The sequence below is a fragment of the Tyto alba genome, unplaced genomic scaffold (genome assembly GCF_018691265.1).
Source record: "Tyto alba isolate M040663 unplaced genomic scaffold, T.alba_DEE_v4.0 Super-Scaffold_39, whole genome shotgun sequence".
Lineage (NCBI taxonomy): Eukaryota > Metazoa > Chordata > Aves > Strigiformes > Tytonidae > Tyto > Tyto alba.
The window spans coordinates 14195941-14217302 of NW_024881314.1; the positions used below are offsets into that span (position 1 = coordinate 14195941).

Consider the following 21362-nt stretch of genomic DNA (forward strand, 5'->3'; position numbering starts at 1 on the left):
GGAAATTGCGGAGCCGCGGACGAACGACACGTCGAGATGGGTTCAGTGTGAAAGATAGAGCATCAATTCACCGTGTGTGTTTATTGGTCCAGGGTACATATATTTATACAGACAATGATAATTATTATGCCTACTAGTCACTAGCTGATTGGCTTAAGCTCTAAAGGTCGTATTCGCACGGTCCACCTACTTGCAGTTAGCTTACAGCACAAGCTTCTCATAATACTAAGTTTCTCATGCTACTATTTCTCATTCCTGTTGACTTGTTTTCCATACACGACAGTACCGTAATACATTGTTTCTCAGACCACCGTTACCATAACACTGGGTTTCTCAGACCACTACTCCTAATTCCCCTTAACCTGTTTTCAACACACCACGGTACACAGGGCTGAAGCATCCTTGACATTCCTCCTGTATCAGCAGCTGCGAGCAGCTGCAGGCAAACCCTAGTGGGGCCCAGCATCAGCAGCTAGAGCAGGCTCTGATCATACAGTTGCTCGGTGGGCTCAGGACCCTTGTCTCTGAGCCATTCTTCAACAATTCCCCCTTTTTCTTTTTGTATGAGCAGAGCCTGCCCTAACGTTCGTTCAAAGATTTTCTTAATACATGACAAGGCACAACTCAGGCATGCAGGCTTACAATCTATTGGCTAAAGGCACAGGACCCTTGTCTCTGAGCCTTTCTCCAACAATTCCCCCTTTTTCTTTTTGTAGGAGCAGAACCTGCCCTAACGTTCGTTCAAAGATTTTCTTAATACATGACAAGGCACAGCTTAAGCATGCAGGCTTACAATCTGTTGGCTAAAGGCACTCATCTCACACCCAGAAGTGCTGTGATAGGTCTGCATCGTTAGCACGCGTGAACAAACTAAATCTACTTTGTGGTTAGTGCATCCAGGCATTCAAACAGGGAGGAAGCACTAGATTGACTTCCTCCTTCTTGCCCTTCCAGGTGACCTCAAGGGCAGGATTGCCATGTGGCAGTTTTCTGATCAGAGACCCAGCCTGGATTGTCCAAACCCTGTAGGATCAGTGCATAACCCTGATCCCCCCCCCAAAAAAAAATTCCTACCAGGTTTTCCCCCTTTTTGTTTTTTGGACAATCCAGACTCCTTTTAACGTTTGAATCATAGCATTCATAAAGCATTTCCACACAGACCCCAATACCATCATGACAATCATAATGACAATCAGCATTGCCAGTCTATGCATCAGTAAAGCTTTCAGCCACCCAGTAATTTCCAAGTTTTGTAGATTTACAACCATCATCAGTCCATTTTCCAAATTCCCAAGTCTCGTAACCAGTCTGTCGGTCCATGTTCCAATCTTATGCAGTCTTATGTAGCAAGAAAACTATCCTTACAGTTTTAAAAGTGTCAGCAATCGTAACAACAGAGTATGAAATACAGAATGTAATACAGGTTTCACCATGATATGTTCTAAACATTGCAATGAACCCACAACATAGAATGAATCTGATACTACATGAACAAGTTCTTGATACCAGTGTTGTTGTTGAAACACCCAAATGACAGTTCAGAGTTCTAAAGTTCATAAGGAGTCTCCAGACCCCCCGAGGAGAATCTTGTGATCTTGAGTTCCCAGGTGTCCCCCATTTGTTGTCACTACTGGGCAGGCCAACGATGCGGCAGCATGCCAGTCCCCTTTTAACAAGGCATCATGAATCACCCCACTTCATCGGGACTGAGCTAAAAGCAGAGCTGGTTCTGATAAAGGTGATGGGAGTGGGTGTGGCGAGGCTGCCGGCAGCACTTCCTTTTCTTGTAATTGTAAATGCAGAGTTCTGTTCTGTAGCTTAACCTCTGTAATTTTCTTTCAAGTTCTTGGACTTTGTCACTGTCCTTTACCGATGTGTGACCCTGTTGCTTTAATTCGGACAGAGCTGCCGTTTTTCTCTCCGAGTCAGACGTTGACACGCCGTCAGGGGCGGAACCATCCGAAGGGGGGTGGGGCGGGCAGAGTTTATGGTGGCACGCCGCTCCACCCGGTACCCCCGCGCCGCCTGATTTCTCTGCCACTTCTTGCGCGGTGGAGCAAACAGGAATACTTGGTGACATGCCCTTAATAGAGTGGAGCTGCTGATTAACCTCGAAGAAGGTGGATAATCGTGAGGGACGAGTGGTTTCGGCAGGGACCGGTGGAGATGGTACAGCGCCGATAGCCGCCATAGCAGCAGCAGCTACTTTCTTTTCTGCTTGCATCTCCCTCAGGGCTTTTACGATCGTTCGCCAGACCACCCCTTGCTGTCGTGCTTTACTGCCTTTATTGCCTCCAGTGATAGTCTCGTCCCACAATAAGTCACCTACTTCGCGCCACTCCTGTTGGCTAAATATTAGTGAGGGGGCATCGTCCCTCTGCCCCTCCGCCTCTGAGGTAGAGGGGGTGGGGGGGGCATGACTGTAAAGATACTGGGGGGGGCTGGCCTCCGGACTTTCATTATTCCCTTTAACTGTAACTGGCCCTCCTGTTGATGGTACAGGAATACGATCACTGTCAAAGAGCACAGATCCGGATGCCTCACTATCTGGGGTAATAGTGGAACTTTCCCCCCCCAACTCTGTAGTTGCTACAGCTGCAAGGTTCTTTTCAAGCTGATACCGCTTAATATTATTCACCACGTCCCGCCATGGTTTCATCATTTTCTTTGCAGCTTTATCCTCGTCTATTACCATATCCCACAAAATATCATCTAATCGTCTCCACTCCTCGACATCAAAAAGAGAATTAGGGTCCTGAAAACATCCTTTGACCCGTCCTAATGCTACTAAACCCGCGAGTGATTTTATGCAATCCACTCCCCGCTTTTCTAAAAAGCGCTGTAATAAATCCAGGGCTACCTCCTGTTCCATCTTGTCAACCTGGTGCTCCTTGATTAAGGCACCTCCGGTCCTGTGCTCCCTGGATAAGGCACAGTACCGTTACTGCCGACCCACCCCTGATTAAGGCACCGTCGGCCCTTTGCTCCCTGCTTAAGGCAAAAAAAAATACTCCCGCCGGCTTGTGCTCCCTGTTTAAGGCACTAAAAATACTCCCGCCGGCTTGTGCTCCCTGTTTAAGGCACTAAAAATACTCCCGCCGGCCTGTGCTCCCTGTTTAAGGCACTAAAAATACTCCCGCCGGCCTGTGCTCCCTGTTTAAGGCACTAAAAAATACTCCCGCCGGCGTGTGCTCCCTGTTAAAGGCACTAAAAATACTCCCACCGGCCCGTGCTCCCTGTTTAAGGCACTAAAATATTACCCCCTTACGTTGATATGTTGCTGATGCTCCGTGACTAAGGCACCAGTTGCAGCTCTTGCCAGCAGCCCTTGCGGAGAGCGACCCTCTATCTCGGTTCAGGTCCTCGGAACGACCCGTCGGAGGCTCAGTGTCCGGTCGTTCTTGATTCGGCTAGACGCTGCTGTCTCTGATGTTTCCCCGCGTTTGTTTCTGCCGCCGCTGTATGCAGCACCTTTCCACGTCAGCTTCCGTCGCCCTTCTGCGTCAGTTCCGGTGCATCCCCGCTTCCACTTCCGGGGCCACCCTGCAGTTGCCTCCAGCGCCCCCTCGCATCCGCCCCCGGGGCTGCTCAGTGTCCGCCTGTGGCGTCCCTTCGCGTCCACCCCTGTGGCTGCCGCAGTCGGCTCCTTACCACGTCAGTTCCGGAGCCTTTCTGCTTCCGTTCGCGGGGCCGCTCCGCCTCCGCTCATGGGGCTGCTCCGCCTGCGCTCTGCGGGGCCGGTCCAGCCGGCTTCTCTCTGCGTACTCTCCCTGGGCTGCCAGGACCGGTGCCTCTCCGACTCAGCTCGTGGACCCTGGACGCTGCTGTATTTGGTGTTTCTCTGGGTCCGTTCTCGAATTCCTCGGTCGTTGCTGTTTTCTCCGGGTCCGCCACTCCTTCTGTGTTATTCTTCTATGCAGGTCCCTGTTCGGGCGCCATCTTGCGGAGCCGCGGACGAACAACACGCCGAGACAGGTTCAGTGTGAAAGATAGAGCATCAATTCACCGTGTGTGTTTATTGGTCCAGGGTACATATATTTATACAGACAATGATAATTATTATGCCTACTAGTCACTAGCTGATTGGCTTAAGCTCTAAAGGTCGTATTCGCACGGTCCACCTACTTGCAGTTAGCTTACAGCACAAGCTTCTCATAATACTAAGTTTCTCATGCTACTATTTCTCATTCCTGTTGACTTGTTTTCCATACACGACAGTACCGTAACACAATGTTTCTCAGACCACCGTTACCATAACACTAGGATTCTCAGACCACTACTCCTAATTCCCCTTAACCTGTTTTCAACACACCACGGTACACAGGGCTGAAGCATCCTTGATATTCCTCCTGTATCAGCAGCTGCGAGCAGCTGCAGGCAAACCCTAGTGAGGCTCAGCATCAGCAGCTAGAGCAGGCTCTGATCATACAATTGCTCGGTGGGCTCAGGACCCTTGTCTCTGAGCCATTCTTCAACAATTCCCCCTTTTTCTTTTGTATGAGCAGAGCCTGCGCTAACGTTCGTTCAAAGATTTTCTTAATACATGACAAGGCACAACGTAGGCATGCAGGCTTACAATCCATTGGCTAAAGGCACAGGACCCTTGTCTCTGAGCCATTCTCCAACAGGAAATAATGGGGCAGCAAGTGGAGCGTGTGAGGGCATGCAAGTCAGTGTGTGGTTGCTCTCGAGTATCAGGCCAGCTGATGCAGCGAGTGGGTAAAGCGGCTTGGGAGCCACGTGTGGGTGTGTGCCTCAGGGAGAGGTCACAGAAGGATCTGGCTACAGGAGGCACCAGAGGGTCCTGGCCAACCACCAGAGACACCGTACGGCCTGTTTGTGTCTCTGTGCAAGCCTCTGAGGCTGAGGGACAAAGGATCCTGCCTACCAGTACACTGAACAAGCCAAACTCCTCTTGAAGTTTGCAACTTGAAGCTTCACGTTTGTCATGAGCTCCCTCAACAATCATACTGCTGCTTAGCCTCCGCTTGACCGGGTGGCTGACCCTCCCATCCTCAGGGCAGGCTCCTCTCACCCACTCCATTGGAGAGCTCTGTGCACTGTGGACAGTTCCTTTCAGGAAGCCTAACCACCCCTCCTCTCTCTTCCCTCATTCTCCTTTCTAAAGAGCTTCTCCACATCCATGGCAGCACGCCACTCATGACCAGTATCGCACCCCAGTTCTGCGAACCCTTGTCGTGGTTTAACCCCATCCAGCAACAAAGCACCATGCAGCTGCTCGCTCACTCCTCCCAGTGGGACGGGGAGCAGAGCAGGAAAAAGCTAAAACTCGTGGGTTGAGATAAGAACGGTTTAATAGCTAAAATAAAACAAAATATAAAAGTAACAACAGAAATAGTAATAAAATATACTCGTAATAATGAAAAGGAATATAACAAACAGAGAGAGAAAGAAAACCCAAGAAAAGATAATGATTCACGATGCAATTGCTCACCACCTGCGGACCAATGCCCGAGCAGCGTTCTGCCCCTCCTGGCCAACTCCCCCCCATTTATATACTGAGCATGACGTTCTGTGGTATAAAATATCCCTTTGGCTAGTTTGGGTCATCTGTCCTGGCCATGCTCCCTCCCAGCTTCTTGTGCACCTGCTTGCTGGCAGAGCATGGGAAACTGAAAAACCCTTAACTTAGGAGAAGCGTCACTTAGCAATAACAAAAACATCCGTGTCTTATCAACGTTATTCTCACACTAAATCCAAAACACAGCACTGTACCAGCTACTAGGAAGAAAGTTGACTTTATCCCAGCCAGAACCAGGACAACCCTCTAAGAGCGCACCTTTGCAGGAACTTCACACTCCTCTTTGTCTCCATGAAGTGTGAATCTGTGTTGCGAGTGGTGGATTTAGACTGCTTAAAGAACCACCACCAAAGATATCAGCAAAAGTGGTTTTATTGAGATATGATGTTGTAAATGTGGGACTTAACAAAGTTCAAAGGTAAGGTTCACTCTATTGCTTACTGAACAACGTCACCAATACAGAATCAGATTTACCAATACAAAATCATAGTGCACTGCAATACAAGGTGTGGAATAATTACTAAAATGCCCAAAATACAGCATTTTTCACACATTAAGGAAAGCTATGTAATCAAAAAAACGGCTAGGGTAAAATGCAGCTGCAGCTGGTATGCGAGGAATCCACCACATCATCTGCGATTCCCGGGAAACACTGCTTGCAAAGCAACACGGGGAGCGAAGTGGGCTGGAGAGCTTACGGTCTCTGCCTGCGATGGTACAGCAGGTATGGAGACGAGGTGGCACTACAGACCTGATAGGCTGCATACTGGCCACCCTGAGCCAACGTCCTGTCGGATTTGGATGAAATGCTGTCCTCTGTGCGAACTTTGCTCGTTATAATGTCATTATAATACCAAAACACACCTCTATCCCAAAGGCTACCCGCCTCCAAGGTGCAACCACTCCTCTTTGAGTCTGTGCCGTGAGGTTTTGTAATCTATACCTTTAAATGTGAGGCGAGAGAATACTACTCCAATCATAATGAAGGCATTTGTGACTAGAGTCCACCTTGAAGGTAAAAAATAGTATAAAAATAGCCCGGGAAAGAGGGGAAGGTGGGGGGAAGACACCATCGTATGAACTTCTGGGACCAGTCGACGGGCCGAGCCTCTCTTTCCCTCCCCCATAGGGACGCCTTTGGGTAAGACTTCAGGACTTAGGAATCTTTCTAGAAAGTCTCTTTTCTGTTCTTATAGCCTGGCTGTATTGTTATAACTTTGTTGCATGCTTTATATATACTCTTATTTGCACGTGCTTTGCAGACAGTGTATTTATCACCGGCAATCATAAGAACCTCTGTATCTGTCATTTAAATAAACTGTACCATTTAAGTAGCTAGTGGTTTCAGTTTCTCACTGAACGCGACCAAAGAGTGGCCGTGCTAGTTCGTGAGCACGACTAGACTGAAGGTGCAGTCCACTATTAGTGTATCGGAATCGTAACAGTTCAATATACTGAACTCGACAGGACTGATAGTGGCGAATTGGTTATCACTCAGATTTTCTGCCTTAACCATTTCACGTGACAGAAAATTTGACGTAGTCGGCAGGATTGCCATGGATAAACTGCTGCAAAAATATGATTGTGCCCCTTCCCAGGTGGGGAAGGAGTGGGCCCAAAAATTCTGGAAGGATGACAAGAAAGTTGTAGAACGTATTGAAGAGTGTCGGATTGCACTAAAGCTCAGAGGTGGAAAAGGCAAGGGTGTGATTTGTGCGGTGTTAGGCGCCTGTTTGTCTTGTGCACAAAAAGAAGCTAAAGAAACCCCTGCTCCTAATCTGATTTCTGCTGTGGAGCATGCGGCTCTGAAATCAGAAAATGGATTGTTGAAATTATCATCAGTTTCTCAGAAGGAGACAGGAGAAAGACTAAGAACTCAAGTTGCTAAGCTTGTAAATGAAAATTAAAGTTTGGGAAACCGGAATGCTCGACTTGTGGGTGAAAATCTTCAACTTAAAATGCTATTGGAAAGGGTGACTGGGCTTTTAGATAAAATGCAGCCCTCAGCCCAGGTCCAGCAAATACGTAAGTTAGTGTGTTGTTCAGATTCCCGAGCCCAGAACAGTGATTTTTGGTCTAACAGTGAAGATGATGAAATAGACGAGGCAGAAGGGACTTCTATTTTGAAACCCACAGAGGCAGAAGGGACTTCTATTCTGAAATGTCCAGTCTTTCCTTTGGGAGCCCTGGTTAAAACCGAAACTGTAGTTGAGGAGGAGGAGGAGGTCCGTACCACTGTGCGTACTATTCTGTGGACCCCGACAGAGTTGGTAAAAATAAGGGAGAAATATTCAAGGCGGCCGGGAGAGTCAGCAGTCGAGTATGTGTGGCGAGTCTCCTCTGAAGGGGGAGATAGGATTATGTTGAGCGAGGAAGAGGCAGGAGACTCTTGGGGAGCAGGAGTGTTTTTAACCACTATGCCCAGGGATCATAATTATTCCCTAACTGCTCGAGCAGCCTATTGGGCAGGTGGTATGGATCCGCGAGAAAGGGGGGAGCCATTAGAGATTAGATCTTCGGGTTACTCTGATCTGTCCGTGGCAGTACGGAAAGCAGCTTGTCTGCGAGCCATGTATGACAGAGAAGCATTTCGGAAATCCCCAATGTTAGCCCCTATCAACCCAAATCGTTTAGCCCCTCTCATCCGTGGTCTCCCTGAGTGTCTGAAGGCATTGGTTGGCAGCACTCGGGATCACATACGACACACTCGTGGTAATCGTAGACAGAGGGAGAGTTACTACGTGCCCACCTGGGATGAATATGTACAAGAAACAGACCGGTATGGGCGCCAAATGGGCTGGGCCAGCCTAACTAGTGAAAAGTCCTCCTATCACCCCCAGAGGGTTCTTGAAGTCCGAACTCATACTCAAAATCATAAATCGGAGGGACGGTTTAAGCCGGATAAGGACCGAAACGAGTTGTGGCGTAAAGCCCTAGAACTGGGAGTACCCCGACAAGTTTTGCACGGTCTCCCTACGGAGGATCTCCGTACACTGGTCCAATCTCTAATTAGAAAGAATAATTTGGCTGGGGAGAGAAATCTAACCAGAGAGTCCCCAAGCCATAAGAAAATAGTGCCTTCTGCACCAGAGAGTAACTCAATTGATTTGTCAGAGCCCCAGCCAAAAAACTCCTATCTCCGGGGAGGGCAGTGAGCCACCCTGCCCGGCGGGTACGAGCGATTTAATGTCTCTCTCTTAAAGACTCTGAACATGTTATTGCCATTCCGGTCGGACCCCGGAAAATATTGGGAAACTTTATCTTTGAGACTGGAGCCCAAACCTCTGCAATCAATAAAAAAACTGCACAACTCCTGGGTGTAAAACCCACCCGGCGCAGGGTCAACTTCACAAGAATTGATGGTGTGGTAAAAACATGCCCCACTGCAAAGATTAACCTCTGGTTGCCAGGGGAGCAGAGACTGACTAGAACAGAAGTGTTGGTGGGTGCCTCGCGTACTAACGTCCTGGGATTTGACATACTGCGTGGGCGAATGTGGAAATTCCCAGATGGAACTGTGTGGAGTTTTGCAGGACATGGAAAAGGATTAGAGACGGTGAAATCGAGTCTGTTGGAAACTTCCATACCTTTACCTCCCTCTAAAATCACTAATGTTCGGCGATATCCACTGCCTGCTGCTGCACTTGCAGGAATGGACAGGGTGGTATTAGAATTGGAAAAAAGAGGCATCATTAAAAGGACTCATTCGCCTTATAATTCACCGGTGTGGCCAGTAAAGAAGCCAACCGGACAATGGCGTTTCACAGTAGATTACCGAAAGTTAAATGCCAGTACTGCACCCCTGACTGCTGCGGTTCCGAATATTGCCGAGATTGTGACAATGATACAAGGAGCTGCCTATTCTTGGATGGCTGCCTAAGATGTTAAAGACATGGTTTTTATGATTCCCCTCCTAGAGCAGGACAAAGCACGGTTTGCATTCATGTGGAAAGGAGTCCAATATACCTTTAACCGACTTCCACAAGGATATAAACATTCCCCTACCATTGCTCACAATGCTTTGGCTAAGGTCCTGGCCGAGGTCCCTGTTTTACAGGGATGCACAGTATACCAATATGTTGATGACATCCTAATAAGGGGAGAGAACCCAGAAAGTGTAAAAGAAATGATGGAAAATATCCAAAAATCGTTACTAGATTACGGATTGGAAATTCCGGACACAAAGTGTCAGAGACCTGCACAAGAAGTTAAATTCCTAGGGGTCTGGTGGATTAAAGGAGCTGCTTCTGTCCCTCCAGATACCCTGAAACAAATTGAACATGGACAAAATCCATCCAGTGTGAAGGAGTTACATCAAGTTCTGGGAAATTTAGGTTATTGGCGTAAACACATCCCTGGCTTTTCCATCATTGCTCACCCTCTCTATAATCTGCTCAAAGAGGGAAAGTCCTGGGAATGGACTGACCAACATACTAGTGCCCTGGAACTGCTCATAAAGGAGCTAAGGTTAGTCCAACAACTTGGTCCTATACACCCAACTGACCCTGTCCATGTAGAATGGGCATGTAGTATGTAGAAATGTCCATGTAGAATGTAGAAAAGGTATGCATGAGACTCCTTGTACCCACAACTTCCTTTGTTCTTCGATAAATGAGTCTTGGAAAAGCCACCTGCTATTCCTGTGTTAATTGCGAGATCGGTGTTCCAAACTGAAATGCATCAATGCTCACTGTGTCACTCTGTTCCTTCGTGGGTTTCCAGGGAACAGATTGGATCTAGAAAAGATCTTGGTGCAATTATGGCTTAGGCCTTTAATTCATTTGGAGCCTGCACCGGACGACCGCTAGTTTGGTTAAGGAGTCAAGTGCATCTGTCACAATCTGCTGCCTTTTGGCACAACAAAGCTGTTGTCACAACAAAGCTGCAATGCCTACAGAAAGCTGTGCTGGTGTGGAAAAGTAAGGAGTGAAATTCCAGCCCAGAAGGCAGAGCTGTCCGTTCAAAGCAGAGAGTAAAAGGCCTCTCCCTTTGTTCCCCTTTGCTCCTTGCACTGGACGAGTCAAGTCCTTACTGGAGGGACTGGCAGCCCAGGGCACTTTGGGCTAGGATAGATGGTCAGTCTCAAAGGTTTTTGCTTTTGCAAAAGGGAAGGCAGCAGCCCATCCACAAGTCCTTGCTGTTGGGGAACCCAGGACACATCTCCCACCACACCAGTGGGACACACCCCGCTGCTCACTACCAATGAGCAAGCTCACTACCCTGGGCTTCAGGAGAGCTGGCTTTGGCCTCTTCAGGGATCTGCTTGGCAGAGTAACATGGGATAAAGGCCTGGAGAGAAGAGGAGCCCAAGAAAGCTGGTTGATCTTCAAGGATCACCTCCTCCAAGCTCAGGAGCGATGCACCCCGACAAAGACAAAGTCAGGTGAGAACGCCAGGAGGCCTGCATGTATGGCCAAGGAGCTCCTGGACAAGCTCAAACACAAAAATTTTTAAAGAAGTGTCGTGGTTTCAGCTCAGAGAGCAACTGAGCACCACAGAGCCGCTCGCTCCCGCTTTCCGCCCCAGCGCTGAGAAAGGAGAAAATAAGAAATGGTTTCAACAGGGGGACACGACAGGGACGGATGAATCACCCATTACCATCACAGCCAAGAGACAGGCTTCTTGGGGGAAGAAAAAAAAAAGAACGTAAGTTTAATACAGACACTAACAACAACAACACTTAACAGACAGAGTAGAGGACAGTGAGAAGCACCACCGCATCTTGAAAACACCTCCCCCCACAGCCCTCTCTTCTTCCCGGTCTCAGCTCTGCTCCCGATATCTCTACCTCCTCCCCACAGTGGTGCAGGGGGCAGGGAATGGGAGGTGCAGTCAATGCTGATGCTTCTTCCATCTCTGAAAGGTGGAACTTCTTCCCCCTGCTCCAGCGTGATCCAGCTCTCACAGGAGTCTGTCGTCCACAAACTTTCTCCAACTTGAGTCTCTCCCATGTGCTGCAGCGTTTCCCTAGCTTCTCCGGTGTGGGACACTAACTTTCTCCAACTTGAGTCTCTACCACGGGATGCTCCTGGGAGTCCCTCCCATGGGTGGCAGGGTGCGGGCTGCCCTGCCATCTCACCAGAGGATACGGTGGGGGGGTCTCTGCAGTGGTGCACCTCCCCCCCCCACCTTCTCTCCTCCGTTCCTCCACTGACTTCATATAGATGTGACAACTCTTCGTCACAAGTCCAACTCCTCCTCCCAAGTCCCCTTCTTAAATACGTTATTGCAGAGGCGCAGCTAATTGTGACAGTGGCCTTGGTGCAGCAGTGGGTCCGACTTAGAGCCGGGGGAGCTTCGAGAAGCTTCTCACGGGGGGCCACCGCTGTATCCCCCTCCCTTGCTACCAAAAACCCCACCACTCACTCAAACCCAGGACAAAAGGGAAAGAAGGAAGACCTGGGAAACTACAGGCCGTTCAGTCTCAACTCTGTGCCCGGCAGGATCATGGGGCAGAACTTCCTGAAAACTCTGCTAGGGCACGTGGAAGATAAGAAGAAGACTGGTGATGACCAACATGGCTCCACTAAGGGCAAATCGTGCCTGATGAGCTTGGTGGCCTTCAACGATGGGGTTACAGTGCTTGTGGACAAGGGAAGAGCAACTGACGTCATTCAACTGGGCTTGTGCAAAGCTTTTGACACTGTCCCACATGACAACCTTGGATCTAAATCAGAGAGACAGGGATTTGACGGGTGGACCACTCGGCGCATCAGGGATTGGCCTGATGGTCACACTCAAAGAGTTGAAGTCAAGAGCTCGATGTCCAAGTGGAGAGCAGCGATGAGCGGCGTTCCACAGGGGTGGGTGTCGAGACCAGTGCTGCTTGACATCTTTGTTGGAGACATGGACAGCGTGATTGAGTGTACCCTCAGCAAGTCTGTCAATGACATCAAGCTGTGTGGTGTGGTCAAGACGCGGGAGGGAAGGGGTGCCGTCCAGAAGACCTGGACCGGCTTGAGAGGTTGGCCTGTGCAAACCTCCTGAAGTTCAACAAAGCCAAGTGCAAGGCCCTCCACACGGATCGAGACAATACCAAGCACAAATACTGGCAAGGAGGCTCTCTCCAACCAACCCAGGAACCCGGGAGGAACCCGTCGTTTTACCAGGGGAGGAACTCTTTTGGGTACTCCTCTGGTTGGGATTGGAGAAGAGGGGAGAATGAAACATGACTCTCCTGCAAAGCTGATGCCCGCTGTCTTTAATGAGAAAGTCAAAGCCAGATGGGAAAGACGAGAGCTTAAGCAATGCAATTTGGAGGCTGAATAAAGCTCAGAAGAGCGCTGCCATCGGAAGGAAAACCTCCATGGCAGGGATGCTTCCTTTCCCGTTCCCCTCTAAGGCTCTGGCAGTCATATATCACCTAGACCCATTGCTACGGAAGGAAGGGGGCGGTATTACATGGGGAGCGTAAGGTAAAGCAGAGCAAGAGGGGCAAAGAGAGAGGCTTCCTTGGGAAGAGATGGAAGGCCAGCGCAGGCCCCTTCTTCCAGGCGGAGCGGTGGGAGCTCGGCTCCTCTGCAGACCTAGGCCGCGCTCTCAGGGCTGGCTCCGGGGATTTCCTGGAGGCTCCTGGTGCTCGGCCACAGGCAGGCAACCCACGGGCTTCAGCACAAGAGATTGCCCCGTCCCAGGGCCCCGCAGAGCCCGCGTCCCAGACCGGACCACCCGAAGCCCCCCAGCCCCAGGGAGCCCCCAGAAGCGATGGGCACACTGCCAGCACTGAGAGAGCTCCCCACAGCAGCCGACGCGGTGGACCCCACGGCTGTGCTCTGGGGGAAGGAGCTGAGGATTGGGCCCGGCAGCGTCACCATCACTGGCGAGGGCTGGATCGCAACGCTGGAGTCGGCGCACCGGATGACGCATGGCTCGTTGCAGCTGTTAGCAAGCGGGGTTGGGCCGCAGGCGGTTGGCAGGCACGGGCTGTAGCACGACATGTCTCGCGAAGGGAGGCCACCCTGCAAGACCGGGAGGGAGCAGGGGGCATTAGCTGCTGGGCCCTTTCAGACCCCCAGCTTGGCTCCTCTGACAACAAACCAGTGCCTGGGTAGGGCCACATCTCCCTGGGATGTTCCTTTATGTGCCAAGAGTGACCAAGGCCACTCGCTGTATCGTGGATGGGGGAGGAAGCACCTGGTGAGTGATTCGACGGTACTAGACGTCCAGCCTCAGGCTTCAGCAGGACCACTGCTACAAAGGAGCCCAGCTGACTCCCTCTCAGAAGGGAACAAAGCTCTCCCTCTTCCCTCACCAGCTCACCTCCCAGAAGGGGGAAGCACAGTGTCTTTTCAAGCCTGGACCTCGTATCAGAAGGACCACGCCCAGAAGGGAAGCAGTCCCATTGACAGAAATCCTGACAGCAGGAGGAGAAGGAGTGAGTTCAGACTTACCAAGTTCACCGTGGAGAGCAAGGGAAGAGATGTGGCTAGAAGGGCCTGGAGTGGCACAGGCTTTTTATATGGTGAACCAGCGCCTCAGGAGACCTGAGACATCCCTTCTTTGTGAAGCACGTTGACAAACACCAATTTGAGGCTTGCAAAGCACAGCCGAGAGATGAATAACTTGTCTCTTTCATCTGAAAGGCCTGGCCTGCGTTTCCCTATTGGGTGAGAGCACAGAGATTCAATTAGATGCTGGCTTCTCAAAGCAACGGTCATTTGAGGTCCCATGCCAGTTCTGAGGAAAGGGCTTCAGTAGCCCCGGGCCCTGTGTGTGGCTTGTGCACATCCTTGCTGGGGAACGTGACTACCAATCTCAGTCAGTCCTTCAGCTGTGGAGCACTGCTGATGAAGGCCGCTCACATGGGTCTCCTGTTGAAGGGCTGAGGCTGACCCTGAGAAACACAAGGCCTCGCAGGGCCACGGAAGGGCTCAGCAATCAGCCAAGCCCGGCTGGATGCCTGTCTGGCCAAGGGAGACGGAAGGGAGAGGACTCAGATCCCCAGAGGTGGTTGGAAAACGAAGGCCAAAGAAGGACTCTCTGTGAGGTGGAGAGAACTGCCACTGTGTGAAGGGATGGGGGCACTGGGAACGTGCCTACAGGGGCCAGTAGCTCTGTGGTAGCATCAAGGAACAGGAAAAAGGAAAAAGAAAGGAAAAGGAAAACAAAAAGGAAAAGAAAACCAAAGGGAAAAAAGAACAAGAAAAAGTGGAAAAAGATAAAAAGGAAAAGGAGAAAGGGAAAAAGAAACAGGTGCTGTTCCATAGAAATCTGTCAATTCTCATTCTCAGAATTCTCATTCTCAAAGTGGGTAGTCAGCCCCAGGGGTGCAAGGTCAAAATGTCTGAGGAGTAAGCTCACAGGCATTTGACTGAGGGTGCTTTTGGCTTTAGGTTGCCTTGCCAGCCCTGGGAAGGACATGTCCTCTTGTGGCTGCAGTTCGAGGCAGAAGGCATCTTGTGGAGCAAGGATGGGCAGGCGCTGTCCGCTTCCTGCCCTCCGGTGTTACCACACGCCTGCTGTGGTAGGTGGATACATGTGCCCTCTCCCGCTTCCCCAGTTTTTCTCGGATGCAGCAAATGCCAGGCTCCTCGTGCGGTAGAGGAATGCCTCCCCACCCTTCCCGCATCCAGCCGCAGGAGCACAATGGCAGACCAAGGAGGAGAGCAGCCCAGCAATGACGCCCACTGCCTGCTGTAGCGGAGCTATGATGGGCTGTGTCATGCTCCTGTGTGGTGGCAAAGGAGTCTACGTGAGGAGCAGAGTGTCTGTCCTGGCATCTGATCCTCTCTGCACAACCTCTCAATTGCCACAAGGCAGAGCAGAGAGGGAGGAGCAGCAACGCTGTACTCAACTTCCCTCCGTACCCACCACGGCCCTTGGCATTTTCTGGTGCTCGTCACTATTTTGAGCGCTCATCCATTAGTGCACTGGCCAGGAGCGGAACAGCCACAAGGCAGGTCGTCCCATTTGGGCAGTTTCCCTCGAGGCTGGGTCCTGCTGGCCACTTCCCCTGTGGAGATTGCTGTGAGCAACATGTTCCCCTTCTGTGGGGCTGGGCCATGTCTCAACGGGCCACATCTCAGGGCTCTGGGGGCCAGAAGAGATAGGCAACCACTTCCGTCCTCTTCAGTTGATGGCACGCTGGGGGTCGACTTCCTCTCAAGTTCCCCAGGGAGCCTCAGAGCCCTCAGGAGGGAGAGTCACTGCCTGCTTTGCCAGTGCACTTCCCGTTGCATAGGGAAGAGGCACGGGTGGCTGCCTCCCACCCTGGTAGCCTACTGACTCCTGGGACCTGTTTCTGCATGTACAGCAACCTCAGTCCGGTGGTCTGTCACACCCATCTGCCAAAAAAGCAGGCTCCCAGGCCGCGGACACATAGGGGCAACAACTTTCCTCGCGTTGATCCGTGCTCCCAGAAATGTCTGGCGGTGGGAACATCAGGGCATATCTGTGCTGTTCTCCCTTGGCTACTGCTTCACCAAGGAGCATGACAGGATTTCAAGGAGTCACCAAGTGGTCGGGCAAGACTCTAGCAGCCGTGACAACACTGTACAAAAAACTGCATTTCTGCAGGGATGCGGACACAAGGTTGCACGTAGGGCCCTCTGGACACCGGAACTCATTTCCTCCAGAGCCCCTGATGCCCGTGCATGCATGATCCGTACCAAGGTGGATCCAAGGTCTCTCATAGCGCCTCAGCACTTTTTGGTGAGGCACGGGTGGCTCCGAGGTGGTCTGCCGGTGTGACCTTGCAATTAAATGGCTCTGAATGTGCCAATTTATCCCTGAGCCAAGGAAAACAAGCCAGACCCTCTGCATCAGTGACCTGAACAAGCCACGCGGCAACGATGCACAGATGAGTGTTGTTTGGGAAGATTGTGCTGAAGCAAGCACGTCCACTCTCTGTCAGGCATGAGTCAGCAGGCTCCTTCATCACACTCCAGGGCTGTTGCTTCTCCTCAGGAGAGTAATGAGCAAAGTCCTGGCAGGCAAGGCAAGGGCTGTGCAGTTCCCCAAAAAAGACACTCTGGCCTTTCCTGACTGAAGACAACAGCTGAACTGCTGGGCTCCCTTTACAAGTCTGGAAAGCGTGTGCACCACCGAGGCCCGAGGGGAGCAGAGATCTGCCTCCGAGTAGCCTGATCTACTCCAGCACTAGCCTCGGTGTCCCCACCCCTGCACACAACAGGGTTTCTCTCCAGACCGCAGGAGGGCCTTGTCTGACCATCACCTTTGAATCACCCCAGGGACGTGAGTCTCCTCCGTTCTTTGTCCCTCAGCAGAACAGCCATCCCGCAGAGGCTTGGCTGGGCTCCGAGCCACTCCACAGGCTGCAGGCACTGCTGTTGCTCAGGGTCAGCCTCAGCCCGTGCAAGAGACACTTGTCTGAGTGGCCTTCAGGCGTGCTCCACAGGCAAAGTCCTATGTCAGCGGTGGCCATGTTCCCCAGGAAGGTCAGGACAAGTACAATGCCTACTTGTGGCCTGAATCTGCTGCAAGGCTTCACCGGTAACTAGACTGAGACCTTAAACGAGCGTGGGTCTGGGCAATAAACATAATTGCTATTAGCAAAACCACGTCAGTCCTACCCAGGATGAAAAAGGAGCCAAGCATCTCAGGCAAAGAAGGCACGCCTGTCATCTCCCAGCAGAGCTCTGAGAAGCCAAAATTGCTGTTTCTCAGCCTGCTTCGTGTTTGTGTCATTCTTCAGCTCCCCCGGGGCTCTGGGCCACGGTATAAAAGTGTGCCCAACTCCCAGCTCCTCTACCGTCTCCTCGCGCCTTCCTCTGCTCTGTGAAGTTGGTAAGTGTCAGTTCATTTTGCCCCGTGTCTCCTCAGTTGGCAAGACAGTTTTCGTGGGAGAGGGCTGCATGCATTTGTCCTCCCTTGTCCTCGGAGAATGGTCTAGGGTGTGAAACAGGGCATCGGTTGGTTTCTCTGCAAGCCGTGGTTCCTTCCGAGGCTCGTGGCACGTATGGCCAGCACTCTCTTAACCAACGACTGGGCACTTCCTCCACCATCCGCAGTTCAGCAATGCTCCTTTTGCATTATTGGCATGACGAGAAGCTTCCTCAGGGGAGTAAGTGCCACCACAGACGTCTTGTTCCATAGTGGCTGCTGTCTTCAGGAACCCTGTTGCGTTTCACTCAGACATGTGCCCTCCTGTGTGGATGAGTGGATGAGAGGAGCCTGACCTGACAAGACCCGGGGTCTTGAGGGTGGGGGCGGGGAGAAGGAGACCTATTTGTCTGAGTGAACAAATTGATGCTGGTACGAGGGCTGATGATCGGGGAGTACACAGCCCGATGCCGGGAAGAGGGAGCCTCTTGGTCTGCAGTAGAAAATCTTTCCCTGACTAAGTCCACGGCATCAAGGCTATGCTTAAGCCGTCTGGAAAACCTGGCATCCATTTCCTCATACCGGGATGGGGCTTACAGAGGACTCTCTCTGGGGCGCCTTCCCTACCAAATTGTGAAGGCTGAGCAGAAGGGTTGCTGTGAAATATCCTCGCAGCTTGCAGACGTACCCTTGGTAACAGAGCAACCAACCGGAGGTAGCTGAGTACCTCCATGGGGCAAGCATGCCTGGGTGTGCCAAGGCCGGCTGATATATAGGCCGTGAAGGAGCTCGGCTTGGACAGGGGGACCTTCCTTGCGTTTGCATGGAGCCTCTCGGATCACCCTTCAATTACAAGCAAATACCCAGCACAGGCCCACAAAAATGCATGGAAAGGCCCTCTCTGCAGACACTGGAGGTCCATCAACTCTTGGGCCATGCCACTGCTTCCGCCTTTGAGAACATTTACCAAGCGTGGCCCTGCATTTCATGGAGGCATTGCAAGTAACTCAGGCCAGGTTCAACCAGGTCCCTGTGGATGAGACACGCCAGGCAGGTGAGAGAAGAGGTCTTCAGATACGGCAGGGTGTGACCAGGCAGCAAGGGGTTCAGGGCGACGGAGAGGAGGGTGCCTCATGGTGTTCTGCCAAAAGCATGGCAGGGCAGGATTGCAGGCCCTCCTGCTGGACACAGCTTTCTTGACTCGTGTCCCATGCCAAAATCACTCTCTGCTGAGCTCCTAGGCACTGGTTTGTTGTCAGAGGAGCCAAGCTGGGGGTCTGAAAGGGCCCAGCAGCTAATGCCCCCTGCTCCCTCCCGGTCTTGCAGGGTAGCCTCCCTCCGTGAGACATGTCGTGCTACAGCCCGTGCCTGCCAACCGCCTGCGGCTCAACCCCGCTTGCTAACAGCTGCAACGAGCCGTGCGTCATCCGGTGCGCCGATTCCAGCGTTACGATCCAGCCCTCGCCAGTGATGGTGACGCTGCCGGGCCCAATCCTCAGTTCCTTCCCTCAGAGCACAGCCGTGGGGTCCACCGCGTCGGCTGCCGTGGGGAGCTCTCTCAGTGCTGGCAGTGTGCCCATCGCTTCTGGGGGCTCCCTGGGGCTGGGAGGCTTCGGGTGGTCCGGTCTGGGCCGCGGGCTCTGCGGGGCCCTGGGACGGGGCAATCTCTTGTGCTGAAGCCCGTGGGTTGCCTGCCTGTGGCCGAGCTCCAGGAGGCTCCAGGAAAGCCCCGGAGCCAGCCCCGAGAGCGCAGCCTTGGTCTGCAGAGGAACCGAGCTCCCACCGCTCCGCCTGGAGGAAGGGGCCTGCGCTGGCCTTCCGTCTCTTCCCAAGGAAGCCTCTCTCTTTGCCCCTCTTGCTCTGCTTTACCTTACGCTCCCCATGTAATACCGCCACCTTCCTTCCATAGCAATGGGTCTAGGTGATACATGACTGCCAGAGCCTTGGAGGGGAACTGGAAAAGAAGCATCCCTGCCGTGGAGATTTTCCTTCCGATGGCAGTGCTCTTCTGAGCTTTATTCAGCCTTCAAATTGCATTGCTTAAGCTCTCGTCTTTTCCATCTGGCTTTGACTTTCTCATTAAAGACAGCAGGCATCAGCTTTGCAGGAGAGTCATGTTTCATTCTCCCCTCTTCTCCAATCCCAACCAGCTGAGTACCCAAAAGAGTTCCTCCCCTGGTGAAATGACAGTTCCTCCTAGGTTCCTGTGTTGGTTGGAGAGATCGTCCTCCCCTTTCGCCTCTGGCCTCCCACAGCAATGAAGACAAGGCCAGTCTAGTGTGAGAGCTCTTGTGGAAGGAGCCCCATTACTCACCGGCAAGCCTCAGAAGACACAGAACACAGTAAGAATGGAGCCCAAATTTTGTGTTGCATGTCCCTGTGGTGCACTGATGACAGCAGGGACTGAACAGACTGATGGATTAGTGAGAGGCATTATTAACAAGAGAGCATACACAGCTCCCTTGTCGAGGACCAGAATTAACCAGGCGGAGGAGAAAGAGAGGCTCCCATGGCCCTGCCACTGATGTCCATCCCACAGTGCACAATCCCATACCCAGATTTCTGTGATCCACCAGGGGCAGCAAGCCTGGCCTCTGCACCATTTCCCTGAGGTCAAGGTCTGCCCTTCACGGCTCAGAGCGGTCTGGGCTCAGGGGACCAGTGCAGTAGTTTACACTCTCTGCAGCTCTGGCAGGTAAAAGGAGGAGTTGTGTTCATTGGGGATGGTGCCCCTCTGCTCCCTCTTCATTCCTGACTGTGTAGCTGTGCTGGGAGAGAAGCAGCCTGTGATGCGACCCTGGGTGAGCACCAGGGGGAACAGCACAGAGATGCCACGGCCGAGCCTGAGGCACATGCTCTGTCCTGGTGAAATTTCCAGCAGTCGGTCAAGTGTGAGTGACTCCTGTCCATATGAGCTTGTGATATCCTTCCAGAATGTGAGGGGAATGTGGCTGGCGATGAATTAATCTCAAAGTCAGGCTCAAGTTCTTTGGAGGCACTGAGCCCCTCTGGGGTCACTCTCCCGTGTTCTTTCCTGGGAAGGAGTGTGGAGCTCTGCTGTTCAGACATTTTCTCTTTCCAAAAGTTCCCCGGAGCTCGGTCCAGCTGTCAGGAGAGCGGACCAGTCCCAGAAGGCTAAAGGTGAAGTTTGGCTCCTTCTCTCCCATGGCAAACAGTACAAGAAGGTGTAGGCATCTTGAGCAGGAGCAGGGGCAGGAGCAGCAGGAGCAAGAGCAGCAGGAGCAGGGGCAGTGGCAGCACCAGTGGCAGCAGTGGCAGGAACAGCAGCAGTGTGCTGACAAGGTGGACGAGTGGTGAAGGCGATGGACTGCTAATCCATTGTGCTCTGCACGCGTGGGTTTGAATCCCATCCTTGTCGGTCAGCCCAACAGCGGTTGGTCAAAATTTCCAAGCGTGAGCAGCTTGATGTGTGTTCCCAAGTAAGCCTCTATTTTGACATGAGACTTGTCCAAAAAGAACTTGTAAGCTTTTGAAGTGGCTCGGGACACACATCAACCTCTTCTGTCTCCATATAGGCAAGAGGAACAAGAAGGCAGAGAAGGACGATCCCTAGGAAGATGGTAGAGCAAAATCGTCCTGGAATTACTTTCCAAACCTAGTGTCATGCTTTAAACCTGGCCGCCAGCTGAGCACCACGCAGCCGCTCACTTACCCCGCCCTGTCCCGGGGAACGGGGGTGAGGATTGAAGGGTTAAAAGTAAGGAGGCTTTTAGGTTTAAGAACTGATAATAATATTAATGATAATATCAATAATAAGAAGTACAAGCATGTAATGACACCTTCCACTACATCACATTGCCAAAAGCCTCATTCCGGCCTGCCCTTGAACACTTCCAGGGAGGGGGCAGCCACAGCTTCTCTGGACAACCTGTTCCAGTGCCTCACCACGCTCACAATAATGAAATTCTTCCTTATCTAAATCTACCTTCTTTCAGTTTAAAACCACTACTCCTCGTCCTATCCCTACAATTCCTGATAAAGCGTTCCCTCCCTATCTTTCCTGTGGGCCCCTTTTAAG

At 51.8% G+C, this 21362-nt stretch overlaps 1 non-coding gene across 1 annotated transcript; it reads left to right on the forward strand.

The window, feature by feature from the left end:
• The first annotated feature begins 20620 nt into the window (after positions 1-20620).
• On the forward strand, positions 20621-20702 carry TRNAS-GCU. The gene has a single exon. It is a non-coding gene; the product is annotated as a tRNA-Ser (tRNA).
• The last annotated feature ends 660 nt before the right edge of the window (positions 20703-21362 follow it).